Genomic DNA, 23,174 nt, shown 5'->3' with positions numbered 1-23,174 from the left:
TTCCTAGTTTTCATATGGGGATATTTTGTTTTCCCCATAGGCCTCAATAAGCTTCCAAATGTCCCAATGCAGATTTTCCAAATAGAGTCTTTCCAACTTGATGAACAAAAAAATAGGTTTAACTCTGTGCAGTGAATCCGTACATCACAAAACAGTTGCACAGATAGCTTCTTTCTAGTTTATATCTGGGGTTATTCAGTTTCCCCCCATAGCCCTCGATGGACTCCCAAATGTCCCTTGGCAGATTCTCTGAAAAGAATGTTTCCAATCTGCTGAATCAAAAGAAAGGTTGAATGTGGTGAAGTGAATCCACACAACAAACAGCAGTGCCACAGATAGCTTCTTTCTAGTTTTTATCTGGGCATATTCAGTTTTCCTACCAAGCCTCAAAGTGCTCTGGAATGTGCCTTAGAAGATTCTACAAAAAGAGTGTTTCCAACTTGCTGAATCATCTGTAAGATGATTTATCTTAAGATGATGGTTCATCTGTAAGATGAACCCACACAACACAAAGGACTTTCACAGATAGTTTTTTTCTAATTTTTACCTGGGTTTATTTGGTTTTTCCCCATAAGTCTCAGTGCACTCCAAAATGTCCCTTCGCAGATTCTCCAAAAAGAGTGTTTCCAACCTGCTGAATCAAAAGAAAGGTGTAACTCTGTGAGATGAATCCACACATCACAAAGCTGCCTTCAAGATAGGTTCTTTCTAACTTTTATCTGGGGATATTCTGTTTTTCCCCAAAGGCCTCAGTGGGCTACAAATGTCCCTTCACAGACTCTCCAAAGAGAGTGTTTCCAACTAGCTGAATCTAAATAAAATTTTGACTCTGTGAGATGAATCCACGAAACACAAAACAGTTTAACAGATAGCTTCTTTCTAGTTTTTATCTCCAAATATTCAGTTATTTTCCATAGTTATCAATGGACTCCAAAACATTTCTTCGCAGTTTCACCATAAAGAATGTTTTCCACCTGTTGAATCAAATAAAGTTTAATTCTGTGAGATGGATCCACATATCACAAAGCATTTTCACAAACAGCTTCTTTCTTGTTTTTACCTGCAAATGTTCGGTTTTTCTGGTTTTTTTTTTTTTTTTTTTTTTTTTTTTTTTTTTTTTTTTTTTTTTTTTTTTTTTAGAACTTGTGAAGGGAAATTTTGGAGCCCATTGAGGCCTAGGGGTAAAATCGGATATCCCAGATAAAAACTGGAAATGATCTATCTGTGATACTGCTTTGTAATGTCTGGATTCATCTCAGCAAGTTAAAACTTTATTTTCATTTAGCAGATTGGAAACAATCTTTTTGTAGAATCTTTGAATGGACATTTGCAAGCCCATTGAGGCTTATGGGGATAAAAAGAATATCCCCACAAAAAGATATATAAAGAAGCCATCTGTGAAACTGCTTTGTGACGTTTGGATTCACCTCAAAGTGTTAAGCCTTTCTTTTGATTCAGCAGGTTGGAAACACTCTTTTTGGAGAATCTGCAAAAGGACATTTGAGAGCCAATTGAGGGTTATGTGAAAAAACTGAATATCCCCATATAAAAACTACAAAAACCCTATCTGTTTACCTCCCTTGTGACTTGTCAGTTCATCTCACAGAGTTAAACCTTTCTTTTGATTCAGCAAATTGGAAACACTCTAATTGGAGAATCTGTGAATGGACATTTTGGGGTCCATTCAGGGCTATGGGGAAAAACAGAATATGCCCAGATAAAAACTAGAAAGAAGCTATCTGTGAAACTGCTTAGTGATGTGTGGATTTATCTCACAGAGGTAAACCTTTCTTTGGATTCAGCAGGTTGGAAACACTCTTTTTGTAGAATATGCAAAGGGACTTTTAGGAGACAATGGGGGAATATGGGGAAAAACAGATTATGCCCATATAAAAACTAGAAAGATTCTTTCTGTGAAACTGCTTTGTGATGTGTGGATTCATCTCATACAAAAAAACCTTTGTTTTGATGAAGCAGTCTGGAAACACTCTTTTTAGAGAATCTTTGAAGGGACATTTTGGAGCTTATTGAGGCCTATGGGAAAAAACGGAATATCCCCAATTAAAAACTAGAGAGAACCTGTCTGTGAACCTGCCTTGAGAGGTGTGGATTCATCTTATAGAGTTGTACTTCTGTTTTGATTCAACAGGTAAGAACTCTTGTTTTGGAGAATCTGTGAGGAGACATATGGGAGACCATTGAGGGCTATGTTTAAAAACAATATAGTCAGATAAAAACTAGAAAGAAGCTATCTGTGAAACTGCTTTATGATATGTAGATTCATCTCACAGAGATAAGCTTTTCTTTTGATACAGCATGTTGGAAACACAATTTTGGAGAATCTGCGATGGTACATTTGGGAGCTAACTGAGGCCTAAGGATGAAAACAGAATATCCGCAGAAAAAATTACAAAGAATCTATTGGTGAAACTCCTTTGTGATGTGTGGATTCATCTCATAGAGTTAAACTTTTTTTTTTGATTCAGCACCTTGAAAACACTCTGGTTTACAAATCTGTGAAGGGACATTTCAGAGCCCATTGAGTCCTATGGGAAAAACGGAATATCCCCAGATAAAAAATAGAAAGAAAGAATCTATCTGTGAAACTGCTTTGCAATGTGTGGATTCATCTAAAATTTTTAAAACTTTCTTTTGACACAGCAGTTTGGAAAAAACTCTGTTTGGAGAATCTACAAAGAGACATTAGGGAGCCTATTGAGGCCTAGGGGAAAAACTGAATATCCCCAGATAAGAACAAGAGAGAAGCCATCTGTGAAACCATCTTGTGATTTGTGGATTCTTCTAACAAAGTTAAACCACTCTTTTGATTCAGTAGGCTGGCAACACTTTTTTTGATAATCTGTAAAGGGATACTAATAAGCCCATTGAGGCCTATGGGGAAAAAACAAATATCGTTTGATAAAAACAAGGAAGAAGCTATCTTTAAAACTGCTTTGTGGTGAGTGGATTCATCTCACAGAATTAAACCTTTCTTTTGATTCAGAAGGTTCTAAACACTTTTTTTTGAGAATCTGTGAATTGACATTTTAGAGCTCATCGAGGCCTATGGGGAAAAACTGAAAATCCCCAGAGAAAAACTAGAAAGGATCAATCAGTGAAACTGTGTTGTAGTGTGTGGATTCATCTCACAGAGTTAAACATTTCTGTTGATTCAGCAGGTGGGAAATACTCTCTTTGGAGGATCTACAAAGGGACATTTGGGAGACCATTGAAGCCTATGGGGAAAAACACCTTACCCCAAGATAAAAATAGAAAGAAGTTATCTGTGGATATGCTCTGTGATGTGTGGATTAATCTCATAGAATTGCACCTTTCTATTGATTGAGTGTGTTGGAAACACTCTTTCTGCAGAATCTGTGAAGGGACAACTGAAAGTCCATTGAGGTCTGTGAATCAAAACTGAATATCTTCAGATAAAAAATATAAAAGAGCTATTTCTGAAACAGATTTATAGTCTGTGAATTCATCTCACAGACTTAAACCTTTCTTTTCTTTCAACATATTGGAAACACTCCTCTTTGGAGAATGTGCAAAGGGACAATTGAAAGCCCATCATGGCCTAAGGGGAATAACTGAATATGCCCATATAAAAAATAGAAAGAAGTTTTCTGTGAAACTGCTGTCTGATGTGTGGATTCATTTCACAGAGAAAAATATTTCTTTTGATTCAACAGGTTGGAAACACTCTTTTTGGAGAAACTGTAAAGGGATATTTGGAAGCCAAATGAGGCCTATGGTGAAAAAATATGTTCAGATAAAAACTAGAAATAAGCTTTCTGAGAAACTGCTTAGTGATGTGTGCATTCATCTCACAGAGTTAAACAGTTCTTTTGATTCAGCAGTTTGGAAATACTGTTTTTGACCATTCTGTGATAGGACATTTGGGAGTGTATTGAGGCCTGTGGTGAAAAAGGAAATATCTTCTGAAAAAAACTAGAGAGAAGCTTTCTGAGGAACTGCTTTGTGATGTGCACATTCATATCATGGAGTTAAACCTTTCCTTTGATTCAGCAGTTTGGAAAATCTGTTTTTATCCGTTCTGATAATGGACATCTGGGAGCAAATTCAGGCCAATTGTGAAAAAGCAAGAATACCAAGATAAAAACTAGAAGAAAGCTATCTGAGAAACCACTTTGTGATGTGTGCATTCATCTCACAGACATAAACATTTCTTTTCATTCAACAGTTTGGAAACAGTATTTTTGTACATTCTGTGCATGGACATTTGGGAGAGCTTTGAGGAATATGGTGAAATAGAAAATGGCTTGTGATAAAACTAGAAAGAAGCTTTATGAGAAACTGCTTTCTGACTTGTGCGTTCAACTCACATAGTTAAACCTTTCTTTTGATTCAGCAGTTTGGAAACACTGTTTTTGTAGAATCTGCAAAGGGATATTTGGGAGAGCATTGAGGCCTATGATGAAAAAGTAAATATCTCCTGGTAAAAACTAGAAAGAAGCTTTCTGAGAAACCATTTTGTGGTGTGTGCATTCATCTCACAGAATTAAACCTTTCTTTTGATTCAGCAATTTGGAAACACTGTTTTTGTCCATTCTGTGAATGGACATTTAGGAGCTCTTTGAGGCAAATGGTGAAAAAGGGAATATTCCAGGATAAAAAGTAGGCTATCTGAGAAACTGCTTTGTTGTGTGTGCATTCATCTCACAGATTTAAACCTTTCTTTTCATTCAACAGTTTGAAAACACCTTTTTATACCATCTGCAAGGGGATATTTGGGAGCACATGGAAGCCTAAGTTGAAAAAAAAATTATCTTCAGATAAAAACTAGAAAGAAGATTTCTGAGAAACTGCTTTGTGATGTGTGCATTTATCTCACAGGATTAAATCTTTCTTTTGATTCAGAAGTTTGGTAAAACTGTTTTTGTCCACTGTGGGTATGGACATTTTGAAGCTCATTGAGGCACGTCATTCTCCTGCCTCAGCCTCCTGAGTAGCTGGGACTACAGACACCTGCCACCATGCCTGGCTAATATCTGTAAATATTCTCTTTTTCCCCATGGTCTTCAATGGGCTTCCAAATGTCTCTTTGCAGAGTCTACAAAAAGAGAATTTCCAATCTATGGAATCAAAAGTAAGGTTTAACACTGTGAGATGAATCAACACATCACAAAGAAGTTTCTCAGATACCTTCTTCCAAATTTTTACCTGGGGTATTCTATTTTTCCCCATAGGTCTCAAAGGGCTAAAAAAAGTCCATTCACAGATTCTCCAAACAAATATTTTCAACCTGCTGTATCAAAAGAAAAGTTTAAATCTGTGAGTTGAATCCACAAATCACAAAGCAGTTAACAGATACCTTCTTTCTAGTTTTTAACTGAGGAAATTCAGTTTTTCCTCCTAGACCTCAATGAGGTCCAAAATGTCCCATCACAGATTCAACAAAAAGAGTGTTTCAAACTTGCTGAATCAAAAAAAGTCTAAGTATGTGGTATTAGCCTTCACTTCACAACACAGTTTAACAGATAGCTTCTTTCCAGAATCTATGAACTCAATGAGTTCCCAAATGTTCCTGCACAGATTCTACAAAAACAGTGTTTCCAACCTGCTGGATCCAAATAAAGGTTTAACTCCGTGATATGAATCCAACCATCACAAAGCAGCTTCACCAGGAGATTCTTTATAGTTTTTATCTAGGGATATTTGTTTTTATCCATAGGCCTCAATGGGCTCCCTAATGTCCCTTCGCAGATGGTATGAAAATAGTGATTCTAACCTGCTGAATCAAAAGGAAAATTTAAGTATGTGAGGTTAATCCACACATCACATAGCAGTTTCACAGATAGCTTCTTTCTAGTTTTATCTGAAGATATTCAGATTCTCCCCATAGGCTTCAATTGGCACCCAAATATTCCTTCGCACATTCTCCAAAATGAAGTTTTCCAACCTACTGAATAAAAAAAAGGTTAAATCTGTGAGTTTAATCCACATATTAAAAAGCAGTTCAATGATAGCTTCTTGTTATCTGGGGATAGTTGGTTTCTCCACATAGGCCTCAAAGAATTCTTAAATGTTCCTTCATAGATTTTCCAAAGAGAGTATTCCCTCCTTGCTGAATAATGAGAAACGTTAAACTCTGTGAGATAAATCCACACATCACAAAGCAGTTTCACAGATAGCTTATTTGTAGTTTTTATCTGAGAATATTCAGTTTTACCCATTAGGGCACTCTGTGCTGCAAAATGTCCCTTTGCAGATTCTCCAAAAAGATTGTTTACAACATGGTAAATTAAAGTAAAGCTTGAAATCTGTGAGATGAAGCCACACATCACAAAGTAGTTTCACAGAGAGCTTCTTGGTAGTTTTTACTGGAGGATATTCAGTTTTTCCCTGTATGCCTCAGTGGGTTCTGAAATGTCCCTAAGCAGATTCTACAAAAAGAGTTTTTCCAACTATTGAAACAGAAGAAAATTTCAACTCTGTGAGATGAAAACATGCATCACAAAACAGTTTCACAGATAGCTTCTTTCTAGTTTTTATATGGGGATATTCAGTTTTCTCCAGATGGCCTCCTTGGGTGCCTGACAGTCTTTTTGCTTATTCTCCAAAAAGAGTGTTTTCAAGCTACTGAATCAAAAGAAAAGTTTAATTTTCTGAGGTCAATTGAAACATCACAAAGCAGTTTCAAAGATGACTTCTTCCTAGTTTTTATCTGGGGATACTCAGTTTTTACCCATTTGCCCCCCAAATGTCTCTATGCAGATTCTCCTAAAAGAGTGTTTCCAACCTGATAAATCAAAAGAAAGGTTTAGCTCTTTGAGCTACATCTACACATCACAAAGTAGTTTCACAGATAGCTTCTTTCTAGTTTTTATATGAGGATATTCAGTTTTCCGCCATTGGACTCCAGGGACGTGTAGACATCCTTTTCTAGATTCTCAAAAAAGAGTGTTTCTAAGCTGCAGAATCAATAGAAAAGTTTAACTCTGTGAGATCAATCCACACATTACAAAGTAGTTTCACACATAGATACTTTCTAGTTTCTATCTAGAAATATTCGGTTTTTTCACCGTAGGCCTCAATGTATTCCCAAAAGTCCCTTCAGAGGTTCTACAAAAACAGTGTTTCCAAACTGCTATATTTGAAGAAAAGATTAACTCTGTGAAATGAATATACACATCAAAAAGCAGTTTCACAGATTGCTTCTTTTTGTTTTCACCTGGGGATATTCAATTTTTCCCCATAGGCACCAAAGGGCTCTCAAATATCCCTTCACAGATTCTCCAAAAAGGGTGTTTTTAACCTGCTGAATTAAAAGATGGGTTTAAGTCTGTGAGCTGAATACACACATCACAAAGCAGTTTCTCAGATAGCTTCTATCTAATTTATGTCTGGGGATATTCGTTTTTTCACCATAGGCCTCAATGAGCTCCCAAATGTCACTTCACAGATTCTACAAAAACAGAGTTCCCAAACTGCTGAATCAAAAGAAATGTTTAACTTTGTGAGTTGAATCCACATATCAAAAACAGTTTCACAAATAACTTTGTTCTAGTTTTTATCTGTGGATATTTGCTTTTTCACCGTAGGCCTCAATGAGCTCCAAAATGTTGTTTCACAGATTCTACAAAAACAGTGTTTCCACACTGCTGAATCAAAAGAAAAGTTTAACTGTGTGGCATGGATCCACACATCATGAAGAAATTTCACAGAGAGCTTCCTTCTAGTTTTTATATTGGGATATTCACAGTTTCACCATAGACCTCAGTGCTTTCCAAAATGTCCCTTTTCAGATTCTACAAAAACTGTGTTGTGAAACTGCTGAATCAAAAGAAAGTTTTAAGTCTGTGAGATGAATCAATATCTCAAAGCAGTTTCATGTGCGCTTCTTTCTAGTTTTTCTTTTTTTTCTGTGGATAATCGCTTTTAAACCACAGGCCTCAATGCACTCCCAAATGTTCCTTCACAGATTCTACAATAACAGTGTCTCCAAACTGTTGAAACCAAGGAAAGGTATAACCCAGTGAGATGAATCCACACATCACAAAGCAGTTTCACAGATAACTTCTTTTTAATTTTTATCTGGAGATGTTTTGTTTGTCACCATAGGCCTCAATGGGCTACCAAATATCCCTTTGCGGATTCTACAAAAAAAAAAAAAAAAAAAAAAAAACTTCTTGCAACCTGCTGAATAAAAAACAAAAAAAGATTTAAATGTTTGAGAAGAATCCACACATCACAAAGCAGTTTCACAAACAGCTTCTTTCTAGTTTTCATCCGGGAATATTTTCTTTTTCACCTTTGGCATCAAAGTGCTTCCAAATGTCCTTTCACAGATTCTACAAAAACAGTGTTTCAAAGCTGCTATATAAAAAGAAATGTCTAGCTCTGTGAGATGAATCCACACATCATGAAGTAGTTTCACAGATAGCTTCTTTCTAGTTTTTATCTGGGGATTTTTGGTTTGTCACTGTAGGCATCAATGCTGTCCCAAATGTCCCTTCTCAGATTCTACAAAAGGACTGTTTGCAACCTGCTGACTCAAAATAAAGTTTTAATTCTGTGAAAATAATTCAGAAATCACAAAGCAGTTTCGCAAACAGCTTCTTTCTAGTTTTCATCTGGGGATATTTGATTTTTCACATTTGGCATCAAAGTGCTCCCAAATGTCCTTTCACGGATTCTACAAAAACAGTGTTTCAGAACTGCTGTATAAAAAGAAATGTTTAACTCTGTGAGATGAATCCACACATAGTGAAGCATTTTCACAGATATCTTCTTTCTAGTTTTTATCTGGGGATATTCGGTTTGTCACCATAGGCATCAATGCTATACGAAATGTCACTCCTCAGATTCTACAAAAGGAATGTTTGCAACCTGCTGACCCAAAAGAAAGTTGTAATTCTTTGAAAAGAATCCAGACATCACAAAGCAGTTTCACAAATAACTACTTTCTAATTTTTATATGGGGATATTTCCTTTTTCACCACAGGCATCAATGAGATCCAAAATATCACTCTACTGATTATACAAAAACAGTGTTTTAAGACTGCTAAGTCAAAGGAAAGGCTTAACTCTGTGAGATGAATCCACATATCCCAAAGCAGTTTCACAGATAGCTTTTTTCTAGTTTTTATGTGGGGATATTTCTTTTTTCAACATAGGCCTACATGTCCCTTTGCAGATTCTACAAATACAGTATTTCCAAACAGCTGAATCAAAAGAAATGTTTAACTCTCTGCAATGAATCAAAACACCACAAAGCAATTTCACAGATAGCTTCTTTCTAGATTTTATCTGGGGACATTTTCTTTTTCACCGTAAGCCTAAAATGTGCTCCAAAATGTTTCTTCACATATTCTACAAAATCAGTGTTTCCAACTGCTGAATCAACATAAAGTTTTAACTCTGTGAGATGAATCTACACATCAGAATGCAGTTTCACAGATAGCTTCTTTCTAGTTTTTATCTGGGGACATTCACTTTTTCACCACAGGCCTCAGTGCACTCCCAAATATCCCTTCACAGGTTCTACAAAAACAGTGTTTCCAAACTGCTGTATCAAAATAAATGTTTAACTCTGAGTCAAACCAACACATCATGAAGCAGTTTAACAGATAGCTTTTTTCTAGTTTTTATCTGCGGATATTAGGTTTGTCACCATAGGCCTCAATGCGCTACCAAATGTCCCTTTGCAGATCAAACCAAAAGACTGTTTGCAATCTTCTGAATCAAAAGAAAGTTTTCCTTCTACGAGAGGAATCCACACATCAAAAAGCAGTTTCACAAATAACTTTGTTCTCATTTTTATCTGGGGATATTCACTTTTTCACTATAGGCCCCATTGAGCTCCCAAATGTCCTTTTGCAGACTACAAAAATAGTGTTTCCAAACTGCTGAATCAAAAGAAAGTTTCAACTTTGTGAGATGAATCCACAAATTACAAAGTAGTTTCACAGAAAGCTTCCCTATAGTTTTCATCTTGGGATATTCACATTTTCACCATAGGCCTCAATGGGCTCCTCAATGTCCCTTTGCAGATTCTACAAAAAACAGTGTTTCCAAACTGAGGAATAAAAAGAAAGTTTTAAATTTGAGAGATGAATTTACACATCACAAAGCAGTTTCATGTAGAGCTTCTTTCCAGTTTTTTCTGGAGATATTTGCTTTTTCAACAAAGGCCTCAATGCATTCCCAAATATCCCTTCACAGATTCTACAAAAACAGTATCTCCAAAGTGCTGAATTACAAAAAAAGTATAACTCTGAGAGATGAATCCACACATCACAAAGCTGTTTCACTAATAGCTTCTTTCTAGTTTTTATGTGCAGACACTATCAGTTTGTCACCATAGGCCTCAAGGTGCTCCCAATTGTCCCTTCTCAGAGTCTACAAAACAACTCTTTCCTACCTGCTGAATCAAAAGAAAGATTTAACTCAGTGAGATGAATCCACACAACACAAAGCAGTTTTACAAATAACCTCTTCTTAGTTTTTATCTGGGATATTTCCTTTTTCACCGCAGGCCTAAATGAGCTCTCAAATGTCCCTTCATAGACTCTACAAAACAAATGTTTCTAAACTGCTGAATCAAAAGGAAGTTTGAATTCTGTGAGATCCATCCACACATCCCAAAGCAATTTACTTGATAGCTTCTTTCTAATTTTTATCTGAGGATATTCAATTTTTTACCATAGGCCTCAAAGCACTCCCAAATGTCCTTTCACAGATTCTATAAAAACAGTGTTCCCAAACTGCTGAATGAAAACAAAGTTTTGACTCTGTGAGATGAATGCACATATCACAAAGCAGTTTCACAGATAGTTCTTTCCAGTTTTTATCTGGGTATATTTGCTTTTTCACCATAGGCCTCAATTAGGTAGCAAATGTTCCTTTGCATATTCTACAAAACACTGTTTCCAACCATAGGCCTCAATATGCTCCCAAGTGTCCCTTTGCATATTCTACAAAAGGACTCTTTCCAACATGCTCAATCAAAAGAGAGGTTTAACTCTGTGAGAAGAATCCATATATCACAAAGCAGTTTCACAGATAGCAGATTTCTATCTTGGGATATTCGCTATTTCACTATAGGCCCCAATGAGCTCCCAAATGTCCCTTCAAAGATTCTACAAAACCAGTGTTTACAAACTCCTGAATCAAATGAAAGGCTTAACTCTGTGAGATGAATCTACACATCCTAAAGCAGTTTAATGGATAGCTACTTTTTAGTTTTTATTTGGGGATAATTGCTTTTTCAGCATAGGCCTCAATTATCTCACAAATGTTTCTTCATAGAGTCTACAGAAAGTTTTTCCAAACTGATGAATCAAAAAAAAGGTTGAATTCTGTGAGACCCATCCACAAATCACAAAGCAATTTCATGGATAGCTTCTTTCTAATTTTTATCTGGGGATATTTTGTATTTTGTGATAGACCTCAATGACTCCAAAATGCCCCCTCACTGATTCTCCAAAAAGTGTGGTTCTAACCTTATCAATCAAAATAAAGGTTTACCTCTGTGAGATGAATCCACACATTGCAAAGCATTTTCACAGATAGCTTCTTTCTAGTTTTTATCTGGGGATATGAGGTTTTACCCACAGGCCTCATTGGGCTCTCAAAAGGTCCTTTGCAGATTGTTTTAAAAAAGTTTCTCCAACCTGCTGAATAAAAACGATGGTATAACTCAGTGAGATGAATCCACATATTACAAAACAGTTTCACTGATAGCTTCTTTCTAGTGTTTATATATAGATAGCCATTGTTTTTCCATAGGCCTCAATAAGCTCCCAAATATTTCTTCACAAATTCTCCAAAAAGAGTTTCCAATCTGCTGAATCAAAAGAAAGTTTCAATCTGTGAGATGAATGCACACATCACAAAGCAGTTTCACAGATGGATTCTTTCTGTTTTTTATTTGGGGATATTCAGTTTTTCCTCACAGGTCTCAATGGGATCCCAAATGTCCCTTTGCAGATTGTCCAAAAAGAGGGTTTCCAACCTACTGAATCAAAAGGATCATTTATCTCTGTGAGATGAATCCACACATCACAACGCAGTTTCACAGATAGCTGCTTTCTAGTTTTTATCTGGTGATATTTGAAGTTTCCCAGTAGGCCTCAATGGGCTCCAAAATGTTTTTTCACAGATTCTCCAAGAAGAGTGTTTACAATCTGCTGAATGAAAAGAAAGGTTTAACCCTCTGAGATGAATCCACAAGCCACAAAGCAGTTTCACAGTTAGATTCTTTCTAGATTTTATTTCAGGGTATTCAGTTTTTCCCAGTATGCCACAATAAACTCTGAATTATCCCTTTGCAGATTCTCCAAAAGAAGCGTTTTCAACCTGCTGAGTCAAAAGAAAGTTTTAAAGCTCTGAGATGAATCAACACATCAAAAGGCAGTTTCACAGACAGATTCTTTCTCCTTCCTATCTGGGGATATTCTCTTTTTCTCCATAAGCCACAATAGGCTCCAAAGTATCCCTTCACAGATTGTATGAAAAAAGTGTTTCCAACCTGTTGAATCAAAGGAAAGATTTAACTCTTGAGATGAATCCACACATCAAAAGGCAGTTTCACAGACAGCTTCTTTCTTATTTTTATCAGGGCAGATAGATTTTTTTCCCACAGGCCTCAATGGGCTCTCAAATGTCCCTTTGCAGATTTTCCAAAAAGAGTGTTTCCACCATGTTGAATCAAAAGAGTTTTAACTCTGTGAGTAGAATCCACACATTAAAAAACAGTTCCATTGATTGGAATAGTTTCAGAAGGAATGGTACCAGCTCCTCCTTGTACCTCTGGTAGAATTCGGCTGTGAACTCATCTGGTCCTGGACTTTTTTGGTTGGTAAGCTATTGATTATTGCCACAATTTCAGCTCCTGTTATTAGTCTATTCAGAGATTCAACTTCTTCCTGGTTTAGTCTTGGGAGGGTGTATGTGTTGAGGAATTTATCCATTTCTTCTAGATTTTCTAGTTTATTTGCATAGAGGTGTTTGTAATATTCTCTGATGGTAGTTTGTATTTCTGTGGGATCGGTGGTGATATCCCCTTTATCATTTTTTATTGCATCTATTTGATTCTTCTCTCTTTTTTTCTTTATTAATCTTGCTAGCAGTCTATCAATTTTGTTGATCCTTTCAAACAACCAGCTCTTGGATTCATTTATTTTTTGAAGGGTTTTTTGTGTCTCTATTTCCTTCAGTTCTGCTCTGATTTTAGTTATTTCTTTCCTTCTGCTAGCTTTTGAATGTGTTTGCTCTTGCTTTTCTAGTTCTTTTAATTGTGATGTTAGGGTGTCAATTTTGGATCTTTCCTGTTTTCTCTTGTGGGCATTTAGTGCTATAAATTTCCCTCTACACACTGCTTTGAATGCATCCCAGAGATTCTGGTATGTTGTGTCTTGGTTCTCGTTGGTTTCAAAGAACATCTTTATTTCGGCCTTCATTTCGTTATGTACCCAGTAGTCATTCAGGAGCAGGTTGTTCAGTTTCCACGTAGTTGAGCAGTTTTGAGTGAGATTCTTAATCGTGACTTCTAGCTTGATTGCACTGTGATCTGAGAGATAGTTTGTTATCATTTCTGTTCTTTTACATTTATTGAGGAGAGCTTTACTTCCAAGTATATGGTCAATTTTGGAATAGGTGTGGTGTGGTGCTGAAAAAAATGTATATTCTGTTGATTTGGGGTGGAGAGTTATGTAGATGTCTATTAGGTCCGCTTGATGCAGAGCTGAACTCATTTTATGAGGCCAGCATCATCCTGATACCAAAGCCTGGCAGAGACACAACAAAAAAAGAGAATTTTAGACCAATATCCTTGATGAACATTGATGCAAAAATCCTCAATAAAATACTGGCAAACAGAATCCAGCAACACATCAAAAAGCTTATCCAACATGATCAAGTGGGCTTCATCCCTGGGATGCAAGGCTGGTTCAATATATGCAAATCAATAAATGTAATCCAGCATATAAACAGAACCAAAGACAAAAACCACATGATTATGTCAATAGATGCAGAAAAGGCCTTTGACAAAATTCAACAACCCTTCATGCTAAAAACTCTCAATAAATTAGGTATTGATGGGACGTATCTCAAAATAATAAGAGCTATTTATGACAAACCCACAGCCAATATCATACTGAATGGGCAAAAACTGGAAGCATTCCCTTTGAAAACTGGCACAAGACAGGGATGCCCTCTCTCACCACTTCTATTCAACATAGTGTTGGAAGTTCTGGCCAGGGCAATTAGGCAGGAGAAGGAAATCAAGGGTATTCAATTAGGAAAAGAGGAAGTCAAATTGTCCCTGTTTGCAGATGTCATGATAGTATATCTAGAAAACCCCATTGTCTCAGCCCAAAATCTCCTTAAGCTGATAAGCAACTTCAGCAAAGTCTCAGGATACAAAAGCAATGTACAAAAATCACAAGCATTCTTATACACCAATAACAGACAAACAGAGAGCCAAGTCATGAGTGAACTCCCATTCACAATTGCTTCAAAGAGAATAAAATACCTAGGAATCCAGCGTACAAGGGATGTGAAGGACCTCTTCAAGGAGAACTACAAACCACTGCTCAAGGAAATAAAAGAGGATACAAACAAATGGAAGAACATTCCATGCTCATGTGTAGGAAGAATCAATATCATGAAAATGGCCATCATTCCCAAGGTAATTTACAGATTCAATGCCATCCCCATCAAGCTACCAATGACTTTCTTCACAGAATTGGAAAAAACTACTTTAAAGTTCATATGGAACCAAAAAAGAGCCCGCATCGCCAAGTCAATGCTAAGCCAAAAGAACAAAGCTGGAGGCATCACACTACCTGACTTCAAACTATACTACAAGGCTACAGTAACCAAAACAGCATGGTACTGGTACCAAAACAGAGATATAGATCAATGGAAAAGAACAGAGCCATCAGAGATAATGCCACATATCTACAACTATCTGATCTTTGACAAACCTGACAAAAACAAGAAATGGGGAAAGGATTCCCTATTTAATAAATGGTGCTGGGAAAACTGGCTAGCCATATGTAGAAAGCTGAAACTGGATCGCTTCCTTACAGCTTATACAAAAATCAATTCAAGATGGATTAAAGACTTAAATGTTAGACCTAAAACCATAAAAACCCTAGAAGAAAACCTAGGCATTACCATTCAGGACATAGGCATGGGCAAGGACTTCATGTCTAAAACACCAAAAGCAATGGCAACAAAAGCCAAAATTGACAAATGGGATCTCATTAAACTAAAGCGCTTCCGCACAGCAAAGGAAACTACCAGCAGAGTGAACAGGCAACCTACAAAATGGGAGAAAATTTTTGCAACCTACTCATCTGACAAAGGGCTAATATCCAGAATCTACAGTGAACTCCAACAACTTTACAAGAAAAAACAAACAACCCATCAAAAAGTGGGTGAAGGACATGAACAGACACTTCTCAAAAGAAGACATTTATGCAGCCAAAAAACACATGAAAAAATGCTCACCATCACTGGCCATCAGAGAAATGCAAATCAAAACCACAATGAGATACCATCTCACACCAGTTAGAATGGCAATCATTAAAAAGTCAGGAAACAACAGGTGCTGGAGAGGATGTGGAGAAATAGGAGCACTTTGACACTGTTGGTGGGACTGTAAACTAGTTCAACCCTTGTGGAAGTCAGTGTGGCGATTCCTCAGGGATCTAGAACTAGAAATTCCATTCGACCCAGCCATCCCATTACTGGGTATATACCCAAAGGACTATAAATCATGCTGCTATAAAGACACATGCACACATATGTTTATTGCAGCATTATTCACAATAGCAAAGACTTGGAACCAACCCAAATGTCCAACAATGATAGACTGGATTAAGAAAATGTGGCACATATACACCATGGAATACTATGCAGCCATAAAAAATGATGAGTTCATGTCCTTTGTAGGGACATGGATGAAATTGGAAATCATCATTCTCAGTAAACTATCACAAGAACAAAAAACCAAACACCGCATATTCTCACTCAAGTGTTCCTTGGCAGATCATGTAACAGTAGTGTTTCCAACCTGCTGAATCAAAAGAAAAGTTTACCTCTGTGAGCTGAATTGACATATCATGAAGCAGTTTCACAGATAGCTTCTTTCCAGTTTTTTTCTAGGAATATTCAGTTTTTCCAAATAGGATTCAATGGGCTATGAAATGTCCCTTTGCACATTCTCCAAAAAGAGGGTTTCCAACCTGCTGAATCAAAACAAGTGTTTAACTCTGGGAGATGAATCAATACATCACAAAGATGTTTCACTTATGGCTTCTTTCTAGTTTTTAACTGAGGATATACCATTTTTCCCTATAGGGCTCAATGGGCTCCAAAATAACCCTTCACAAATAGTCCAAAAATCGTGTTTGCAACCTCGTGAATGAAAGGAAGTTTTAACATTGTGGAATGAATCCACACATCACTAAGCAATTTCACAGATAGCTTCTTTTTAGTTTTTATCTGGGGATATTCAGTTTTTACTCACAGGCTTCAAAGGGCTCCCAAGTGTCCCTTTGCAGAATCTCCAAAAAAAAGTGTTTCCGACCTGCTGAATCAAAAGAAAGGTTTAACTCTTTGAAATGAATTCAACATCACAAAGCGTTTTCACAGATAGGTTCTTTCTAGTTTTTTTCTGGGGATAGTCCTTTTTTTCCCCATAAACCCCAATGGGCTCCCAAATGTCTTTTTGCAGATTCTCCAAACAGTGTTTCCAACATGCTCAATCAAAAGAAAGGTTTAACAACTGTGAGATGAATCCACAAACCATAAAGCAGTTTCACAGATGGCTTCTTTCTAGTTATTATCTGGGGATATTCAGTTTTTCCCCATAGGCTTCAATGGGCTCTGAATTTCCCTTCTAAGTCTCTACAAAATGAGTGTTACCAATTTTCTGAATCAGAAGAAAGGTTTAATTTTTTGAGATGAATCCACACATCACAAAGCCATTTCACAGATAGCTTCTTACTAGTTTTTTTCTAAGTATATTCTGTTTTCCCCCTTGATTTCAATGGGCTCCCTAATATTTCTTCACAGATTTTCCAAAAAGAGTTTTTCCAACCTGCTGAATGAAAAGAAAGTTTTAATTCTGTGAGATGAATCAACACATCACAAAGCAGTTTCACACATATGTACTTTCTTATTTTTATCCATGGATATTCCGTTTTTCCACTTAGGTCTCAATGGGCTCCCAAATGTCCCTTCACAGATTCTCCAAAAAGAGTGTTCCCAAACTACTGATTCAAAAGAAAGGTTTAACTCTGTGTGATGAAACTACACATCCAATACCAGTTTCGCAGATAGCTTCTTTCTAGTTTTTTCCTGGGGATATTCAATTTTTCCCCAGAGACTTCAAAGGGCTCCAAAATGTCCCTTCACAGATTCTCCAGAAAGAGTACTTCCAACCTGCTGAAACAAAAAAAAAAGTTTAACTCTTTTAAATGAATTTACACATCCCAAAGCAGCTTCACAGATAATTTCTTTCTAGTTTTCATCTGAAGATATTTGTTTTCTTCCCATAAACCCCACTGGGCTCCAAAATGTCTTTTTGCAGATTCTCCAAAGAGTGTTTCCAACATACTGAATCAAACAAAAGGTTTAACCCTGTGAGATGAATCCATAAATCACAAAGCAGTTTCACAGATAGTTGCTTTCTAGTTTTTATCTGGGGATATTTTTTTCCCCCCATAGGCTTCAATGGGCTACTAAATGTCTATTTGCAGTTCCTACAAACTGAGTGTTTCCAATTTTCTGAATCAAAAGAAAGGTTTAACTTTGTAAGATGAATCCACACATCACAAAGCTATTTCCCAGATAGATTCTTACTAATTTTTTTTTAGGTATACTTTGTTTTCCCCCTAGGCCTTAATGGGCTCCCAAATGTTTCTTCACAGATTCTCCAAAAAGAGTTTTTTCAACCTGCTGAATCAAAGGAAAGTTTTAACTCTGTGAGATGAATCCACACATCATCAAGCTGTTTCACACATAGCTTCTTTCTAGTTTTTAAATAGGCTTAATCAGTTTTTCCCCATAGGCCTCAAAGGGCCCTCAAATGTCCCTTAGCAGATTCTCCAAAAAGAGTGTTTGCAACCTGCTGATTCAAAAGAAAGGTTTATCTCTTTGAAATGAATTCACACTTCCCAAAGCCATTTCACAGACAGCTTCTTTCTAGTTTTCATCTGGGGATGTTCGGTTTTTCCTCATAAACCCCAATGGGCTGTGAAATGTCTTTTCACAGATTCTGCAAAGAGTGTTTCCAACATGCTGAACCAAAGAAAGATTTAACACTGTGAGATGAATCCACAAATCACAAAGCAGTTTCACAGATAGTGTCTTTCTAGTTATTTTTTGAGGATATTTAGTTTTTCCCCATAAGCTTCAGTGGGCTCCCAATGTTCCTTCACAGATTCTACAAAATGAGTTTTTCCAGTTTTTTGAATCAAAAGAAAGGTTTAACTTTGTGAGATGAATCCACACATCACACATCACAAAGCCGTTTAGCAGATAGCTTCTTACTAGTTTTTTCCCAGGTATATACAGTTTTGCCCATAGGCCTCATGGGCTCCACAATGTCATTTCATGGATTCTTCAAAAGGAGTTTTTGCAAGCTGGTTAATCAAAATAAAGCTTTAACTCAGTGAGAGGAATCCTCACATCACAAAGCAGATTCATGGATAGCTTCTTTCTAGTTTTTACCTGGTCATATATGTTTTTCTCCATAGGCCTCAATGGTCTCCCAAATGTCCCACTGCAGATTCTCCAAAAAGAGCTTTTGCAATCTGCTGAATCAAAAGAAAGTTTTAACTCTGTGAGAAGAATCCAAACATGACAAAGCAGTTTCACAGATAGTTTCTTACTAGTTTTTATCTGGGGATATTCAGTTTTCCCCCTATGCATAAATGGGCTTCCAAACGTTTCTTCACAGATTCTACAAAAAGATTGTTTCCAACATGCTAAGTTTTAAAAAAATTAGCTTTATGGTTGGAATCCACACTTCACAAAGCTTTTTCACAGATAAATTCTTTCTAGTTTTTATCCATGGATATTCCTTTTTTTTCCCTTAGGCCTCAATGGGCTATGAATTGTCCCTTGGCAGATTCTCCAAAAAAAAGTGTTTCCAACATACAGATTCTAAAGAAAAATTTAACTCTGTGCAATGAATCGACACATAAAATACCAGTTTCACAGATAGATTCTTTCCAGTTTTTTTTCCTGGGGATTTTCAATTTTTCCCCTAGACACCAAAGGGCTCCCAAATGTCCCTTCACGGATTCTCCAAAAAAGGGTTTCCAATCTGATGAATGAAAAGACAGATTTAACTCTGTGAGCTGAACACACACATCACAAATCAGTTTCTCAGATAGCTTCTTTTTAATTTTTATCTGGGGATACTTTGTTTCTCCTCTTAGAACTCTATTTGCTCCCAAATGTCATTTGGCAGATTCTACAAAGAGATTGTTTCCAACTTGCTAAGTCAAAAGAAAGACTTAACTCTGTGAAATGAATGCACACATCACAAAGCAGTTTCACAGAAAGCTTCTTTCTAGTTTTTATCTGGAAATATTCGGTTTTTACCCATATGCCTCAATGGGCACCAAAGTATCCCTTCACATATTCTTGAAAAAACTGTTTCCAACCTTTTGAATCAAAAGAAAAATTTAACTCTGTGAGATGAATCCACACATCACAAAACAGTTTCACAGATAACTTCTTTCTGGTTTTTGTATTAGTATATTCTGTTTTTCACAAAGGTCTCAATGGGCTCCAAAATATCTCTTTGCAGATCCTACAAAGAGAGTTTTTCAAACATGCTGAAGAAAAAGAAAATTTAACTGCATGAGACAAATTCACACATCACAAAAGCAGTTACACAGAGAGCTTCTTTCTAGTTTTTAACTGTGGATATTTGGCTTCTCCCCACAGGCCTTAAAGGGCTCCAAAAAATTCATTCACATATTATCCAAAATGAGGGCTTAAAACCTGATGAATCAAAAGAAGGCTTTAACTCTGTGAGCTGAATCCAGCCATCAAGAATCAGTTTCAGAAATAGCTTCTTTCTAGTTTTTATCTGGGGATATTCAGTTTTTACCCATAGGCCTCAACGGGCTCCCACATACAATTTCACAGATTCTCCAAATAGATTGTTTCCAGGCTGCTGAATCAAGAGACAGGGTTAACTCTGTGAGATTAATCCACTTATTACAAAGCAGTTTCTCAGATAGTTTCTTTCTAGTTTTTATCTGTGGATAGTTTTTCTTTTTAGAAGAAAATGTGCTCCATTATGTCCTTTTGCAGATTATACAAAAAGAGCATTTCCAACCTGCTGAATCAAAACAAAGCTTTAACTCTGTGAGATGAATCGACATGTCATGAATCAGTTTCAGAAATAGCTTTTTTCTAGTTTTTATCTGCGGATATTCAGTTTTTACCCATAATCCTCAATGAGCCCCCAAATGTAATGTGTAGATTCTCCAAATAGATTGTTTCTGGCCTGCTTAATCAAAAGACAGGTTTAACTCTATGAAATTGATCCACTTTTTACAAAGCAGTTTCTTAGATAGCTTCTTTCTAGTTTTGATCTGTGGATAGTTGGTTTTTCTTCTTAGAAGAAAATGTGTTCCCTTACATCTTTTTGCAGATTCTACATAAAGAGCCTTTCCAACCTGCTGAATCAAATGAAAGATTTAACTCTGTGAGATAAATCCACAAATCAAAAAGCAGTTTCACAGATAGCTTCTTTCTGATTTTTATCTGGAGATATTCAGTCTTTCCCCATAGGCCTCAATGGGCTCCCGATTGTCCTTTTGCAGATTCTCCATAAAGACTGTTTCCAAGCTGTTGAATTAACAGAAAGGTTTAACCATGTGAGATGAGTCCACACATCACAAAACTGTTGCTGTTTCACAGATAGATTCTATCTAGTTTTTATCTGGGGTTACTTGAATTTTCCCCATATGCCTCAATGGGCTCCTGAATGTCCCTTCACAGATTTTACAAAAAGAGTGCTTCCAACCTGCTGAAGCAAAGTAAAGTTTGAACTCTCTGAGATGAATGCACACATCACAAAGCAGTTTCACAGATAGCTTCTTCTCATTTTTTTCTGTGCATATTACATTTTGCCACATAGGCCTCAATGGGCTCCAAAACATTCCCATGCAGATTCTCCAAAAGAGTGTTTCAAACCTACTGGATCAAAAGAAAGGTTTAACTCTGTGAGAGGAAACCACACATCACAAAGCTGTTTCACACATAGGTTCTTTCTAATTTTTATCTGTGGATATTGAGTTTTTCCCCATAGGCCTCAAAGGGTTCCCAAATGTCTCTTCTCAGATTCTACAAAAACAGTGTTTTCAACCTGCTGGATCAAAAGAAAGGTTTAACTCAGTGAGATGCATCCACACATCACAAAGCAATTTACAGAGAGCTTCTTTCTAGTTCCCCCCACCCCTCCACCCCAGGGATTACTAGTTTTTCCCAATAAGACTCAATGGGCTACAAAATGTACCTTCACAGATTCTCAAAAACAGGGTTTTCAACCTGCAGAATCAAAAGAAACATTTAACTCTGGGAGATGAATTGACACATCACAAAGCAGTTTCACAGATGGGTTCTTTCTAGTTTTTAACTGGGATATTCAAGTTTTCCCCATTGGCCTCAATGGGCTCCCAAATGTCCCTTCATAGATTTTACAAAAAGACTGCTTACAACTTGGTGAAACTAAAGACAGGTTTAACTGTGTGAGATGAATCCACCCATCACTGAGTAGTTTCACAGATTGTTTTTTGGAGTTTTTATCTGGGGATATTCAGTGTTCCTTCATAGGCCTCAGTGGGCTCTTAAATGTTTCTTCACAGACTGTCCACAAAGCATGTTGCCAATCTGCAGAATCCAAGGAAAGTTTTACCTCTGAGACATGAATCCACACAGAGAAAGCAGTTTCACAGATATCTTCTTTCTAGTTTTTATCTCTGGATATTTGGTTTCTCCCCATTGACCTCAATGGGCGCCTAAATGTCTCTTTGCTGATTCTAAAAAAGCAGTATTTCCAAATGGCTGAATCAAAAGATAGGTTTAACTCTGAGAAATGAGTCCACACGTCACGAAGAAGTTTCACAGATAGCTTCTTTCTAGATTTTGTCTGCAGATATTCACTTTTTCACTATAGGCCTCAATGCACTCCCAGATACCTTTTTGCAGATTCTAAAAAAACAGTGTTTCCAAACAGCTGTATCAAAAGAAAGATTTAACTCTGTGAGATGAATCCACACATCACAAAGCAGTTCCACAAATAGCTACTTTCTATTTCTTATCTGGGGATATTTTGTTTGTAACCATAGGCCTCAATGTGCTATTTAAGGTCCCCTTGCAGATTCTACAAAAGGACCCTTTGCAACCTGCCAAATCAAAAGAAAGGTTAAACTCTGTGATAACAATTGACACATCACAAAACAGTTTCACAAACAACATTTTCCTAGTTTTTATCTGGGGATAATTTCTTTTCCACCATAGGCCTCAATGGGCTCCAAAATGTCCCTTCACAGATTCTACAAAAACAGTGTTTCCAAACTGCTGAATCAAAATAAAGTTTTAACTCTGTGAGATGAATCCACACATCATGAACCCACACATCACTTTCACAGATAGCTTCCTTCTATTTTTAATCAGTGGATATTCTCTTTTTCACCATAGTCCTCAAAGCACTCCCAAATGTCCCTTCACAGATTCTACAAAGTGTTTCCAAACTGCTTAATTAAAAGAAAGGTTTAACTCTGTGTGATGAACCCAATCATCACAAGGCAGTTTCACAGATAACTTCTTTCTAGTTTTTATCTGGGGATATAGAGTTTGTCAACATTGGCCTCAATGCACTCCCAAATGTCCCTTTGGAGATTCTACAAAAGGACTGATTCCAACATGCTTAATCAAAAGAAAGGTTTAACTCTCTGAAATTAACCACACATCACAAAGGAGTTTCACAGATAGCGTCTTTCTAGTTTTAATCTGGTGATATTCTGTTTTGCCTCATAGGCTTCATTGGGCTCTCAAATGTCCCTTCACCGATTCTCCAAAAAGAGTTTTTCCAGCCTGGTGAATCAATAGAAAGTTTTAGCTCTGTGAGATGAATCTAGACCTCCCAAAGAAGTTTCGTAGAGAGT

Source organism: Pongo pygmaeus, chromosome 18 (genome assembly GCF_028885625.2).
Source record: "Pongo pygmaeus isolate AG05252 chromosome 18, NHGRI_mPonPyg2-v2.0_pri, whole genome shotgun sequence".
NCBI classification, from domain to species: Eukaryota; Metazoa; Chordata; class Mammalia; order Primates; family Hominidae; genus Pongo; species Pongo pygmaeus.
Note: the sequence above shows the minus strand (reverse complement) of the source record.